General features: G+C 37.3%; 1 protein-coding gene and 1 pseudogene across 6 annotated transcripts in view; one reads left to right on the top strand and one right to left on the bottom strand.

Annotated features, from left to right (window-relative positions):
• Window positions 1-15,171, bottom strand: part of SLMAP (sarcolemma associated protein) — a 174,798-nt gene that overhangs the window by 130,359 nt on the left and 29,268 nt on the right. The window lies entirely within an intron of this gene.
• Window positions 7,386-10,355, top strand: LOC105807183 (annotated as a pseudogene).

The following is a 15,171-nucleotide window of genomic DNA, read 5'->3' as shown; positions in this document are numbered from 1 at the left end:
TATAAAACTTTATTCAATAAGCCTAACAAATCTTTAATTCTGTAATATGCCATTTAGGAAAAGAGTGGAAGGAAGATGAAAAAGGGAAAGAAAACAAACAAACAAACAAAAAAACCCGGGGAGATAAATGTAACTACACAATGAGAGAATAGCACACAAAAACAGAATTTGCCAGAGAGAAAAGAGGTAAACATCAGGGAGGTCAAAGAAGAAAGAAATTCAATAAATTCAAAAGGGTTAGTAAACAGTCATCACCTTGCACACATGAAGAACAGACATCTGAGGTAACATCACTGATTTTTGAAATGTACTTAAGAGTTTCACAGCTCAATTGTTCTTTTTTCATTCAGATTACAGGACCCAGTTCTAAATGGAACAGCTTCAGCAACCCATCAGAGATTTTTTACACGGGGTAACCATGGTCTTCAAGATCCCTGTGCTTAAAATCAAACGAGGTTGTAAAACTGAAAAAGTATAATATTAACCTTTTATACAATATAGCACAGACAAAAAATGACATTTATACTGCACAAGATTTCCTGACAGATTGGATGTACAATATGAAAGAAAGGGGTCAAGAATGATGCCAAAATTTTTAACCCAAGCAACTTAGAAGGATGTAGTTGCCTCTATGTGAATAGAGAGGGCTAAAGGTGTGAAGCTTTTTTTTATTGGGATGGGGAGAGGTGACAGGAGTTCGTCTTTGGACATATTAAATTTGAGGTGTCTGTTAGACATCAGATGGAAATGTCAAAAAGGACACCAATCCTTCTCAAACTTTTCCAAACAATTGAAGAGGAGAGAAAACTTCCTAACTCATTCTATGAAGCCAGTACTACCCTGATACCCAAGACAGACAAAGACACTACAAGAAAACTACAGAACATTATGTAAATTGATGCAAAAATCCTCAACAAAATACTAGCAAACCAAACTCATCAGCCTATTAACAGAATTATATATTTTGATCAAATGAGATTTATTTTTGGAATGCAAGGATGGTCCAACATAAAAATTGAGTAATGTATGACACCTTATTAACAGAATAAAGGAAAAACATCACACGATCATCTCAACTGATGCAAACAAAGCTTTTGACAAAATTCAACATCCTTTCATGATAAAATGAAAACAAAAACACAAAACACTCAACAAAGTGAGAATAGAAGGAAACTACCCCAACATAGTAAAAGCCATTTATGAAAAACCCACAATGAACATCATATCCAATGGTTAAAAACTAAAAGCTTTTCCTCTAAGGTCAAGAACAAGGCAAGGATGCCCACTTTCATCACTTCTATTTGACATAGTACTAGAAGTTCCTACCAGAGCAAACAGACAAGAAAAAGAAATATAAACCACCCAAATTGGAAAGGAAGAAGTAAAATTATCTCTGTTCATTGATATGATCTTATATGCAGAAAACCCTAGAGTCCACAAAAAAACTGTTAAAACTAATAAATGAGTTCAGCAAAATAGTAGGATACAAAGTCAACACATTAATGGTGCTGGGAAAACTGGATATCCACAAGCAAAAGAATGAAGTTGGATCCTCACCTAACACCATAGACAAAAATTACCTAAAAATGGATCAATGACCTAAATATATAACCTGAAAGTACAAAACTCTTAGAAGGAAACATACAGCAAAAGCTTCATGACACTGGATTTCTCAGTGATTTCTTGGATATGACACCAAAGGCAAAGGCAACAAAAGAAAAAATGGACAAAGTAGACTTCATGAAAATTAAAAACTTTGTGCATCAAAAGACACTATCACCTAGCACTCTGGGAGGCCGAGACGGGCGGATCGTTTGAGCTCAGGAGTTCGAGACCAGCCTGAGAAAGAGCGAGACCCCGTCTCTACTAAAAATAGAAAGAAATTAGCTGGACAACTAAAAATATATATAGAAAAATTAGCGGGGCATGGTGGTGCATGCCTGTAGTCCCAGCTACTTGAGAGGCTGAGGCAGAAGGATCGCTTGAGCCCAGGAGTCTGAGGTTGCTGTGAGCTAGGCTGACGCCATGGCACTCTAGCCGGGGCAACAGAGTGACACTCTGTCTCAAAAAAAAAAAAAAAGACACTATCAACAAAGTAAAAAGGCACCCACAGAATGAGAGAAAATATTTACAAATCATAAATCTGATAAGGGATTGACATCTAGAATATATAGAGAACTCCTAAAACTGAACAACAACAAAGAACCCAATTCAAAAATAGGCAGAGGACTTAAACAGATATTTATCCAAAGAAGATAGAAGATTGTCAATAAGTACATGAAAAGATGCTCAACATCACTAACCATTAGAGAAGTAGAAATAAAAACTACAATGAGATACCCTCTCATACCCAGTAAGATAGCTACTATCAAAAAAAGCAGAAAATAAGTGTTGATGAGGATATGGAGAAATCCCACCAATGCACTGTTGGTGGGAATGTAAAATGAATGGTATAGCCACTATGGGAAACAGTATGGTGGTTCCTCAAAAAATTAAAAATATAATTACCAGTCAGGCATGGTAGCTCACACCTGTAATCCCAGCACTTTGGAAGGCTAAAGTAGGATGATCACTTGAGGCCAGGAATTTGAGACTATTAATAGCTTGGGCAACACAGCAAGATCCCATCTCTACAAAAAATTAAAAAATTAGCTGAGTGTGGTATCACGTGTCTATGGTCCTAGCTATGCTGGAGGCTGAGGTGGGAGGATCATGTGAGCCCAGGAGTTTGAGGTTACATGGAGTTATGATCATGCCACAGCACTCCTGCCGGGGCAACAGAGCAAAAAAACAAAAACAAAACAGAATTACCATATGACCCAGCAATTTCACTTCTAGGTATATACCCAAAAGCAAGGTCTCAAAGAGATATTTGTATACTCAGGTTCATAGCAGCACTATTCACAATAGCTTAAATGTGGAAGCAACCCACGTGTCTATCGACAGATGAATGTATAAACAAAAGATGGCATAAAAAACATACATGCAATGGAATATTATTCAGGCTTAAAAAGGAGAGAAATTTGGATATATGTTACAACATGAATGAATCCTGAGGACATTTTAGTGAGTAAAATAAGCCAGTCACAAAAAGTCAAAATACTGTCCAATTCTACTTATCTCAGGTAGAGCAGTCCAAAATCGTAAGAGACAGAAAGTAGAATGGTGGCTGCCAGGGGTTAGGGGCAGGAGTACATGAAGAGTTATTATTTAACAGATACAAAGTTTCAGTTTTGAAAGATGAAAAGAGTTATGAATATGGATGGTGGTGATGGTTGCACATTATTAATGTACATAATACCACTAAACTATATACTCAAAAATGGTAAATTTTCCCCCCTAATATGCTGAAATTAAAAAAATTGTAAATTTTATGTTATATTTATTTTACCACAATAAAAAAAGTTTTTAAAGATAGCTGGATATATGAGCCTAGAGTTTAGAGGAAGAACTGTGAGCTTGAGATATAAATTTGGCATATAAACAGAATTTAAAGACGAGATGGGATGAGATCACCAAGGGAGCAAGAGGTCCAAGGACAGAGCCTTGGAGTAGTTCAAAGTTCAGAGGTCAGAGAGATGAAAACCAAGCAAAGGGAATTGAAAAGAATGGCTACTGAGGTATAAAGAGAATCAAGAGAAAGTGATTTGTCCTGGAAGCCATGAGAATGATGTTTTCCAAGAATGTGGGAGAGATCAACTGTCGAATGATGCTGATAGATCAAATAAGGTAAAAAACAAGAAATGACCACTGGAAATAGCGACCTAAAAGCCACTGATGACCTTGACAAGAACACTGCACATGTAGCAAAGGATGAAAGCCTGACCAAAATGATTCAAGAGAAAATGGATGGAGAGGAATGAGAGGCCACATATATAGAGACAAATCTTTTAAGCAGCTTTGCTCTAAAGGGAAGCAAAGAAATGAGCAATAACTAGAAGAAAAAGTGGGGTCAAGAGAATTTTTTTAATAAGAGAAAAATTATACTGTTTTGTATGTTAACGAGAATGATGCATAGAAAGGAAGGGTACTTGGCCCAAACCTGGGCATTCAGAGAAGGCTTCCCAAAGGAGCTGCCCCATGGTGAGTCATGAAGGCTGAGTAAGAGTGAGTCAGGATAAGTGAGGAGGAGACTGAAACAGCTCAAGCAAACAGAGGTAAGAAACAACATAGTGTGTGTGGCTGAAAGGGAGTCAGGAAGGCTAGTATGTGCAGTACAAGGCTGAGGATGACAGAAGATGAGGCTAGAGAGGTAAGCAGTCATCAAGCTTTTGAAGACATACCAAGCAGTATAACCTTTATCATTTAGATGATAGGGACTTGCCACTGTAGGGTCTAGTCAGGAAAGTACAGATATCAAACTGTTATTTCATTCAGGGAAGGAATGGCTTGAGGGGTACTAGACTGAAGGCTTACAGAACCATTAAGAGGCTGTGGAAATAAAGAAATAATAAGGTCATGGACTAGGATAGTGTTAGAAGTAGTATAGGGGCTCAGTGACAGATCCTATGTGCTTAGCATTAAATGCATTTTCTAGCATGGGCTACTGGGTAGATAATGCCATTATGTGTGTTTGGAAATACTAGATGGGGGTGGGTAGTAAATGAATCATTTCAGTTTTGGATACGTCGTATTTGGATTCTCCACAGGACATCCAGTGAGTACAGGTAAGCAGACAGGCAGAAAAGTCAGACCTCAGGGCTCAATATATTTGAAAAGCATCAGCATTTGAACGGTCATTAAAATTACTGTGATAGATCAGATGACCCAAAATTAACACTTACAGGGAAAACAATGGCTGAACTTTTAAGGATACTAATATTTGAGGAAAACCTAGTAGAGAAAATGCTGAAAGGAATTTCAGATAGAGTAGTCAGAAAGGTACAAGGAAAATCAGGAGAAGTTACATCCAAGAGGCCGAGAAGCCATAGTGACTTGAATAAGCTGACAGAGATCAGAAAAGATCAAAAAAAGTCACATCGCATAATAGCTGGACTCTCTAATTCTGTTGTATTAACTTCTCAAAAATTAGTAGAGTCTACAGGGACATCTCTTCTTGAGGTCCTAAAGTAGTCAAGTCGATATGAATGGAAAAGATGAAAGGGACCAAACACAGATGTGCCAGTCACTATAGGAGAAGACGATTTACAGTTATATCAGATTTAAAGAAAATTCTTATTATAGTAAATTGATAATATATTTTAATAAACCAAAAATTGTCAAGCATGATAAAACGAATAGAAAAATTTTTACTTTTTATAATTCCTGACCTTTTGATAGTCACACTTTACCACCTCACCTATGACTTCACATAAACTCACTACTGACAGTATAAAAATCTTACAGCCCTATTTAACAAGGAAAAGTATTTAAGCATGGATGATGTGGAAACCTATAATGCTAGAAATTAGGCAAAAATATTACAGATGCAGTAAAAATTTATCAGAAATGGAAAGAATCTTTGATGTTAGAAGAACACAAGATACAGGGGAAATAAATAGAGCAAGGATCAATTTCCATTTCTTGCTTTTAGTTCTACTTTATCAAGTTGTGGCAGATAATTTGTCAAACTAAAAATCACTTACTCTTTGATAACTGTACTACACTCTACTGACTGGGAATGACTCACATGTGTTTTGTCCCACCCATACAGACAAACTCCACAAAGAACTTTTAAAAAGTCAACAGGAAGCATATTTTCAGATGAGCGCCTAAAGCAAAATCAGTAAAGAGTAGAAAGGACATGACAGAATTATTTACTTGAAATGAAAAAGTTAATAGCATTTTCTTGGAGTAGGGTGGGGAAAACTCCCAAGATGTGAGTCATTGGATTAAAGAACAACCAGGATTTCGCTAGGGCTAGCAAAGCAGGATTCAGATCACAGCAGAGCAAACATGCAGCACACTGGGCCAGAAGGAAAAAAGCCATGTTGGGTTAGTGCCTCTAGAATTTTAGTGAGTCAAAGACAGAAAGAGGAGAGAGGAAGGCATGACCAGACTCCAACTTCAGCATACGGGAAAATCTAAACCTGTTTTATCTTTTGGTTTATTCCTTCCCTAATTAATTCACTACTAAAACATTTTAACTACATTCAAGGAAACTAAAATGAAAGTTACTTCAGAATCCTACTACGAGTGTCTAAATGGCTTTGCCACAAAGCTTTGCACATGGAATAGACCAACAAAGTTAATGTCACTATTATAACCTTTCTAGCACTAGAGATTTTGTTTTGCTAATTCAATGACCAACTCATAAAATATGTATTAAGGTAATTAAGTATGAAATGTCTGATTTCCTTAAGTACTAAGTTTGACACTTGATATCTCCGACATTTCATTTTGACATTTCTTGTTTTATTTTTATTGTGAAGGTACACCCTTAGACTTTCAAACGCATGTTCTAGCTTGTGATTATCTTTCAAAGAAATTTTTAGAGCAATTTTTGTAAAACCATGGATAAGTCAAAAATCAGTGTTATTTTCGAATGAGTTCCCTCATGGAACCAATGCAGCACAGACAGCTAGAAATATGACGAAATGTTTGGGAAGGATATGGCTAATAAACGCACAGTATGTGGATGGTTTGAGAAGTTCTTTTCTGGTGATTTTAATCTTGAAAATGAGCTACCTGGGTGACCTGCGACCAAGGTGGATAATGATGAGCTGAAAGCTATGGTGGAAATGAATCTATCTCAACTTACGCGTGAATTAGCAGCAAGGTTTGACGTTGCCATTTGAAACAAATCGGCAAGGTAAAGAAGCTGGATAGATAGGTTCCGCATAAATTAAATGAGCGTCAGGAGAAACAGTCTCAAAGCTTGCCTTTGTTTGCTGTCATGACATAAAGGTGAACCATTTCTACACCGTATTGTTACATGTGACGAAAAATGGATTCTTTTTGACAATCCCAAGCATTCAGCACAATGGTTGGATAAAGTGCCAAAACACAGTCCAAAACCAAATATTCATCAAAAAAAGCTAATGGTGTCGTTTGATGGTCCAGCACTGGTATTATCCACTACAGCTTCCTGAAACCTGGTCAATCCATTACAGCAGATGTCTACTGCAACCAACTGGACGAAATGATGGGGATGCTTGTGATTAAGAAGCCGAGATTGGTCAATAGAGGCTGGCCAATCCTCTTGTAAGACCACATGTCCCAAAAAACAACGCTGCTCAAACTACAGAAGCTGGACTTGGAAACTCTCTGTCATCCACCGTATTCACCAGACTTTGCACCAACTAACACTTCTTCCACACTTTGGACCATTTCTTGCAAGGAAAAATATTCAATTCTCAACAAGCTGTGGAAAACACCTTTCACGATTTCAACACCACTCGCTCTCCAGGCTTCTTCATTGCTGGAGTAAGCAAGCTACTGTTAAGATGGCAACACTGTGTCGACAGCTTAGGTATGTACTTTGATTAACTGTATTGCTCCTTGTTTGAGACATAATAAACTAAACATCTGATTCAAAATCAGACATTTCATATTTAATGACCTAATATATTGGAAAAAGCATATTATGTGTTTTATACATATTCATTTTTCTGTCATAATGAATACGATCACATCCCATTTCCATTTTTGTCATTTTTCTTGGAATCAAAGTTTTCAATGTTTGTTTGTTTGTTTATAATTCAGGATATTATGGGGGTACAAACATTTTGGTTACATGTAATGTGTTTGCCTCACCCGAGCCAGGGCTACAAGTGTGTCCTTCCCCCATACGGTGCACTCCGCTTCCATTAGTTGTGGGTTTACCCCCACCCCGGCTTCAATGTTTATTTAGATAGTCATTGATTTTATTTGCCTTCACTTGGTTTTAGACTCTATTAGTTGCTCCTCTACCAATAAATTTTGAAGTGGTTTCCATTATTACACAGTCGCACTGCATGTTTTAGAACTTTTCATTGGCCTGCTCCAATCATTGCACTTTAACTTTCTTACATCATTTAACTGTATATTTCTTCTCAAGGATAGTGCTATCATCCATTCTTTAAAGGAAACATTTCTTGTGGTTAAGTAATTATATAAAATTTAATAGGTTCCAGGCAATTCTACTCCTAGATATCTACACAAAGAATTGTACAAAAATGTTCCTTGCAGCATTGTTTAACAATAACCAAAAATTAGAAGCAGTCCAAATGTCTATCAAACACTGAATAAAAATATAGTAAATCAGCAATAAAAATGAATTAACTACTGACACATTCTACAATGTGGATGAATCTCAGAAACAATGCTACATGAAAGAAGACATACACGAAGATTACATATTATATGACACTGATTATTTGAAATTTCTAGAATATGCAAATCTATAGAAACAGAAAGCAAACCAGTGGTTGCCTGAGGCTGGGTTGTAGGAATGAGGATTGACTGCAAATGGATATAGGGAACTTTTGGGGGTGATAGAAATGTTTTATAGCTAGACTATAGTAATGGTTGTAGAACTATATAGAATTACTAAAAATCATTGACTTCAAGCACTAAACTTACTTCAGAATGGGTGAATTTTATAGAATGTAATTACACCTCAATAAAACTGTTTTTAAAAAGCCAATAAACAGAGGAAAGATAAAAAGAATATATATACATACACACATATTTTAAATAACCTTGAAATATTAAAGCTTTAAGGGATTCAATTTTTTACTGATAAAAGTAGCAAAAAGTATTTTAAATAATAAGTATCCAGTGCTTCCAAGAGTGCCATTAAGAGAAACTTTTCACAAGTCAGCATGGGAATGTAAATTGGTACAACCTGTCTGGAGAGCAGTTGAGCAAGGTATACCAAGGGAGCATTAAAAATGTATCCTTTGATACACTTCTGAGAATCCAGCCTAAAGAAATAATAAAAAATATGAATAAAGATCTGGGTATTAAGATATTCAGCAACACACTATGTACAACAGTTTTTTTTTTTAATTTAAATAGCTGTTCGGCTAATTTCTTTCTATTTATAGTAGAGGCAGGGTCTCGCTCTTGCTCAGGCTGGTCTCGAACTCCTGAGCTCAAGCAGCAATCCTCCCGCCTCAGCCTCCCAGAGCACTAGGATTACAGGCGTGAGTCACCACACCCAGCCTATACACAACAGTTTTTGAAAAACAAAAAAGATGGTAGATACTCAACAGTGCAAGAATGGATAAAATTATAGCCCACCCATGAATAGTATGCACCCTTAAAAAAGGGCCTACTGCCCACTGTAGAGTATGACATCATCCCCACTGCTATTACCTGCACTAGAGAAGAAAATGTGCACCTCCTTTTCACTCTGTGTGTTGGGCTCACCCAGAAGCCAGCTAGGAGAGTGTTGACGGCATCCTATAATTTTGTAAATGAAGCAAATTTGAAATTAAGAAATGTGACCTTCATTGGTTGGTAAAAGGCTCTCCTGTCACAATAGTGCTAACCAATGAAGACAGATTCAAATACTATAGGATGATACAGACTGTTTGCCAAATGGAATCAAAGGCAGATCAGCTGTATAAACAGAATTATTTGCATTTCTGTCACTTGTGTGATGTTAGGAGATTTGGCGGGGGGGAAGGGGCAGTGAGACTGGGATAAATCCCACAAATCATCTCATCACGGACTACTGGGCTCATGGTTTTAGCTTTACTCATGGACTTTCTGTCCCAGAAATTCTTGTAGAGCTTACAGGACAAAGAGGAGGTTGTGTTAAAGGAAAAGTAGGATCAATACAAGTGTATGCCAAGAACTTCTACAGAGGCAATGGCATTGTTGGAGGTCAGGTCCCCTGGGAGCTGGTATTGGTCTGGCCTGTGCGAATAATAGAAAAGAAGAGATTCGACTGACTTACATTTGAAGCCCACAATATAGCAGCTTTGTGGAAATTACCTCATATTTTCACCTATGAGAATAAAACCAATATGGACTGAGAATATATGCTAAGAGAGCAACAGCCAGCACTGATTACTCTAAGAGAGGTGATTTTTGTTCCTGGGCTAAGGGTAGATAGAATGGATGTTCTATATGTCCAAGAGGCAACAAAGTTTGCCTATTTTAGATCTGGAAAGGGGACCATACTGATGGAACTGCAAACTTACCATTATCACAGTATGAGTGATCAGTATGAGTATGAGTCAGTCATACACAAAAAGAAATTTAAGTAAGAAGAGTGACCCACTATTACACTTCCCAAAGATAGAACAGTAAACAACAATCTTGCCAGTGTTGAAGAATTAAGGGAAAGCGATGTTGAGGAAAGAAATTGAGAATGTGGCCTAGTTTGCCACAGCTGATCCTGAACAACCGTTGGAAGAATTAGGCCATCATATCTACCGCATTTTGAAGTCTGTGGTGCAAATCAGTGGATCAAGTTTAAGTAGATCATTCTGAAGGAGACTGTAAATTTATTATTATTGCCTTCAATGAGCCATTCATGGTCAACTTCAACAAACTTTGTATTCTTAAATTTGTTAAGAGAAAACCCATACACCAAACCAAAAAAAAAAAAAAAGCTTGTGAATGTATTTATGCTATATTATAAAATTAAGCTTAAAAAGTTTGAAAAAATTTAGTGAGTTGCAAAGGTCCAGTGGTGCAGTGACAAATATATCTTCCAAATGTCCCACAGCTTCCCAATTTCCCTCACAAGAAGCAAACATGTTATCAGTCTCTTACATATTAAAAAATGGAAATTTTAACTGAAAAAAACCAGCAAATACAAAAAGACAGTTCAAAATTTTTAAAGGAAAAGCTCATAAATTCTTACAGTCAGAAAGAAAAACACGTAGAGAGAAATATAAACGTTATGTAATTAATAGGACCCAAGTAGCAAGAGATACAAACAGTACATACTTGGGGAACTTGGAGGCATTGAGCTAAATCTCTGGGAAGATAATATATGTGACATGTAGGGTAGTAATTCCTCCACATTTATACTTACACAAACAACTCATCCTAAAAAAAAAAAAAAAATCCAATCCCTAAGGCAAGAGTTTTCCCCTCTGTCATTAGGTCACAAAGCTGTACTGGGATGGCTTTACCTAACTGTCAAGCCAGGAGACACACACTCTCTCCTGTGATGGAGGTTAGCTAGATATCTCTAATGAATAACAGTTATTAAAATTAGCAGAGAATATCCTCTAACAACTGTTATAAGTAACAAATTATATCCCTTAACTGTGGAAAACTCCTGCCATATGCTCTGCTAACTTATACTCTAAGACAGAAATAATGACCCCTGTATTGGGCTGCCTCTGCAGCTGCATAATGCAGAGGTGGGGAGAGCTTCAGAAGATCTAAGAATAAATGTATTAAAATACAATTTTCATTCTTATCACTATAGAGAAAAAAATATAATCATTTTCATTAAGACTGCCACTATAAACTAAGGCACCACAGAGTGGCTTGCTCACAGACAAAAATTTCCAAAACAATGCAATAGCTGAGTCACTATTCACTGAAGACTTAATTAAGTATCTCATATAGTCAGTGAAAGAAAATGATATAATATTACAAAAGTAATCTATTTCTTCAGTCTTTGTTCAGGGTTGCAAAAATGAGTTTGGTATGTGAATATGGTTGCTAAGGCTGAAAGTGATTTTCACATACTCAGATTTATCTCTTAATAGCATTGGATACATTCTTTTTCCAGAATTAAATAGCATCTATACATCAACTGAGTTAAACTGGAGGTCATGCTTTACCAACTTCTAGCTGAGTTTATGTTACAATGTTAGCTCTTCCTAGAATGGGCTAGTCAATTGAGCTATAATACTCTCTTGGGTTTTATGCCATTTCCTAAATTTAAAATAGAAACGTTAGTTGAAGAAAAATAGGCACAACCAAACAGCCCTGTAACTTAATTACAGATAGATCAAGGGGCACATAACATTAACTTCAGAACAAAAAGAGCAAGACTCTAGAAAATCAAATATGAGATTTTTAGTGCTGAAAAGGTCTACAAAATACCCTTATCGACAAGATAACTTAGGGCCCCAAAGAAGCTGCTTGTACAAGAACACAAAACAAGTAAACAAATCTGGGGGGCGAGAAGGGCAAGTCCAAAGTCCAAAATATTCTACTTCACAAATTGATAGCCTCCACAATCTTGAAATATCTAAATAAAAAATTAGCTAAACTTTCAAATGACAAACTTAAGAACCTCCCACTCGGCCAAAAAAATTGTTGGCAATAAATGGCTACATTAGAAAGGATTTTATAGACCAGTAAAAATAACTTTTATTTAGTCCTTACCACGCGCCATGCCCTATATTAAGTCCTTTACATATATTAACTTGTTTAATTCTCACAAACCCATGAGGTATTATTATTATCCCCACTTTATAAATAAGAAAACTAAGGTACAGAGAAGCTAAATTTCTTGCCAAAAATCATCCAGGTAATAAGAGGTGAAACCAATATATGAACCCATGCAGTGATCTCCACAGCTGCAGTCCCTAACTCCCCACTCCTGATCTCCCAGCTCTTTTCAATCTATAATACTACACTGTCTTTTTTATTTTAGTCCAACTCCTCATTTCTCAGATGAGCAAAAAGAGATAAAATTCATTCAATGTTCATAACTATTTAATAGCAGAATTAGTACTAGGACTCAGGTTTTCTAGTCACATTATAAGGCTATTCACCCTATTTGATCTTTTTCAAAAATATTTTGTTTTCCTTAAGTATAAAATACATATTGTTGAAATCAGGGCTGGACAGCGTGGCTCACACCTGTAATCCTAGCACTCTGGGAGGCCAAGATTGGAGGAGCCCTTTGAGTTCAGGAGTTTGAGACCAGCCTGAGCAAGAGTGAGATTCTGTCTCTTCTGAAAATAGAAAAATTAGCCAGCATTGTGGCACACACCTGTAGTCCCAGCTACTCGGGAGGCTGAAGCAGGGGGATAGCTTGAGTCCAGGAGTTTGAGGCTGCAGTGAGCTATGATGACGCCACTGTACTCTAGCTGGGGCAACAGAGTGGGACTCTGTCTCAAAAAAAAAAAGGAAACTGAACCTCTCTCCTCACTCCCCCTTTCATACTAAAAAAAAAGAAAGAAAGAAAGAAATCAGGAGAATATAATAGTGTACAGAAGAAAATTAAAATAACCCCTCCCAGCTTCGAAGAATAACCACTGTCAAGAGTTTAATGTATTTCTTTAAAAGCATTACAACTGCGGTCCCCAACTACTGGTCCTCAGCCAGTTAGGGATCCAGCTGCAGAGCTCCAACCCCCACCACACCCCACTTCCCCACCCCCCTACTCCCCTGCCTGGGCCGCACAGCAGGAGCTGGCGAGATGAGGTGCTCCCTATTGCTTGCATCACCACCTGAGCTCCCCCTTTCCCAACCCCACTCCTTCAATGGAAAAATTGTCTTTCATGAAACCAGTCCCTGGTGCCAAAAAGGTTGGGGACCGCTGCATTACAAGACTAAGATTTCATTTCCCTGCCTGGTATATTTTTCTTAAATTTTAGAGACATACCCTACAGATAGATGTATATTTGACTTTTCCATTTGTATCATTCCATACATTTCACTTACATTTTCCCACAGCATTAAGTTTTTTTGACAATGTGACTTAATGGCTACAGGATATTTCACAAATTTCATTAATTTATTCAACCATATGTCTACTCACTATATATGGTAGATTGTTTGCAATTAGTTTCTGTGATGAAATTGTTATACATACATCTTCATATATCATCTCTGATAATGTTCTTAGATTATATGCCTAGAAATGTCATGACAGAGTTAAAGGGCGAAATAATAGCTAACACGTCTATGATGATTACTATTGCCAAATTGTTCTAAGTGCTTCACAGATATTCTAAGTTATACACATAGTCACAGATATTGTAAGTGTTTCACAGATATAGCCTGTTTAATCCTTGCAACAATGCTATGAGGGAGGAAATGAAGCAAACGACTTGCTCGAAATCATACAGCTAAGAAGTGACACAGCCAGGATTCACACACAGGTAATTGGGCTCCAAGACCCATGCTCTTAATCACTATGCTAGAGCTTGTTTTTTCTTTTTGAGAGACAAGGTCTTGCTCTGTCACCAAGGCTGGAGTGCAGTAGCACAATCATAGCTAACTGTAGCCTCAAACTCCTGGGCCTCTGCCTCTCGAGCTAGCTTGAACCCAAGAGTTCAAGGCCAAGATGCCCAGCTAATTTTTTAATATGCTATTTAATTCCACACTCTTTCAACCACATCATGCCAAGTCTTCTAGAAGTTTATTACACATGTACAAAAATCATCTGAGGAACTTTGTTTTAGTAAACATCACAGGAGACTCTAAAGTTTGAAAACTACTACCCTGATCTTTAAAAAAAAAAACAAAAAAAACAGGGTAGAACATTTAATAAAACCCTTCCCATGAAAGCTTTGATAGTTATATTGGTAGTTTTTTTTTTTTTTTTTAAGAGACAGGGTCTTGCTCTGTCATCCAGGCTGGAGTGTAGTGACCCATTCATAGCTCACTATAATGTCAAACTCCTGGACTCAAGCGATACATCCACCTCAGCCTCCCAAGGAGCTAGGACTACAGGTGCATACCACCACACCCAGCTAATTTTTTTTAATTATTATTATTTTGTAGACACAGGGTCTCACTATGTTGCCCAGGCTGATCTTAAATTCCTGGCATCCAGCAATCCTCCCATGTCGGCCTCCCAAAGTGCTGGGATTACAGGCATGATCTACCAGGCCTGACCAGGTAAATGTTTTAAATACAGACGGGAGAGTCAAGCAAGAAAGTACTAAAAATGGCTAAAATAAATCTTTCATGACTTTAAATTGGGCAATGCCTTCTTAGAAATGACGCCAAAAGCACAGTGACAAAATAAACTAAAATTTTTTGAATCATTAAAAGTTATTTATAAAAATAAAAATAGAGAGGCCAGGCATAGTAGCTCATTCCTCTAATTCTAGCACTTTTGGGAGGCTGCAATAAGAGGATCACTTGAGGCCAGGAATTTGAGACCAGCCTGGGTGAGACCCCACCTCTACAAAAAATACAAAAATTAACTGGGCATTGGTGGCATGTACCAGTAGTCCCAGCTACTCAGGAGGCTGAGGCAGGAGGACTGATTGAGCCCAGGAGTTTGAGGTTGCAGTGAGCTATGATGATGTCACTATACTCTAGCTCAGGCAATAGAGTGAGACCCTGTCTCAAAAAGGACAGAAAAAA

This window comes from Propithecus coquereli, unplaced genomic scaffold (assembly GCF_000956105.1).
Source record: "Propithecus coquereli isolate 6110/MARCELLA unplaced genomic scaffold, Pcoq_1.0 Scaffold1, whole genome shotgun sequence".
In the NCBI taxonomy this organism is placed as follows: Eukaryota; Metazoa; Chordata; class Mammalia; order Primates; family Indriidae; genus Propithecus; species Propithecus coquereli.
This window is presented reverse-complemented; position numbering and strand designations above follow the sequence as displayed.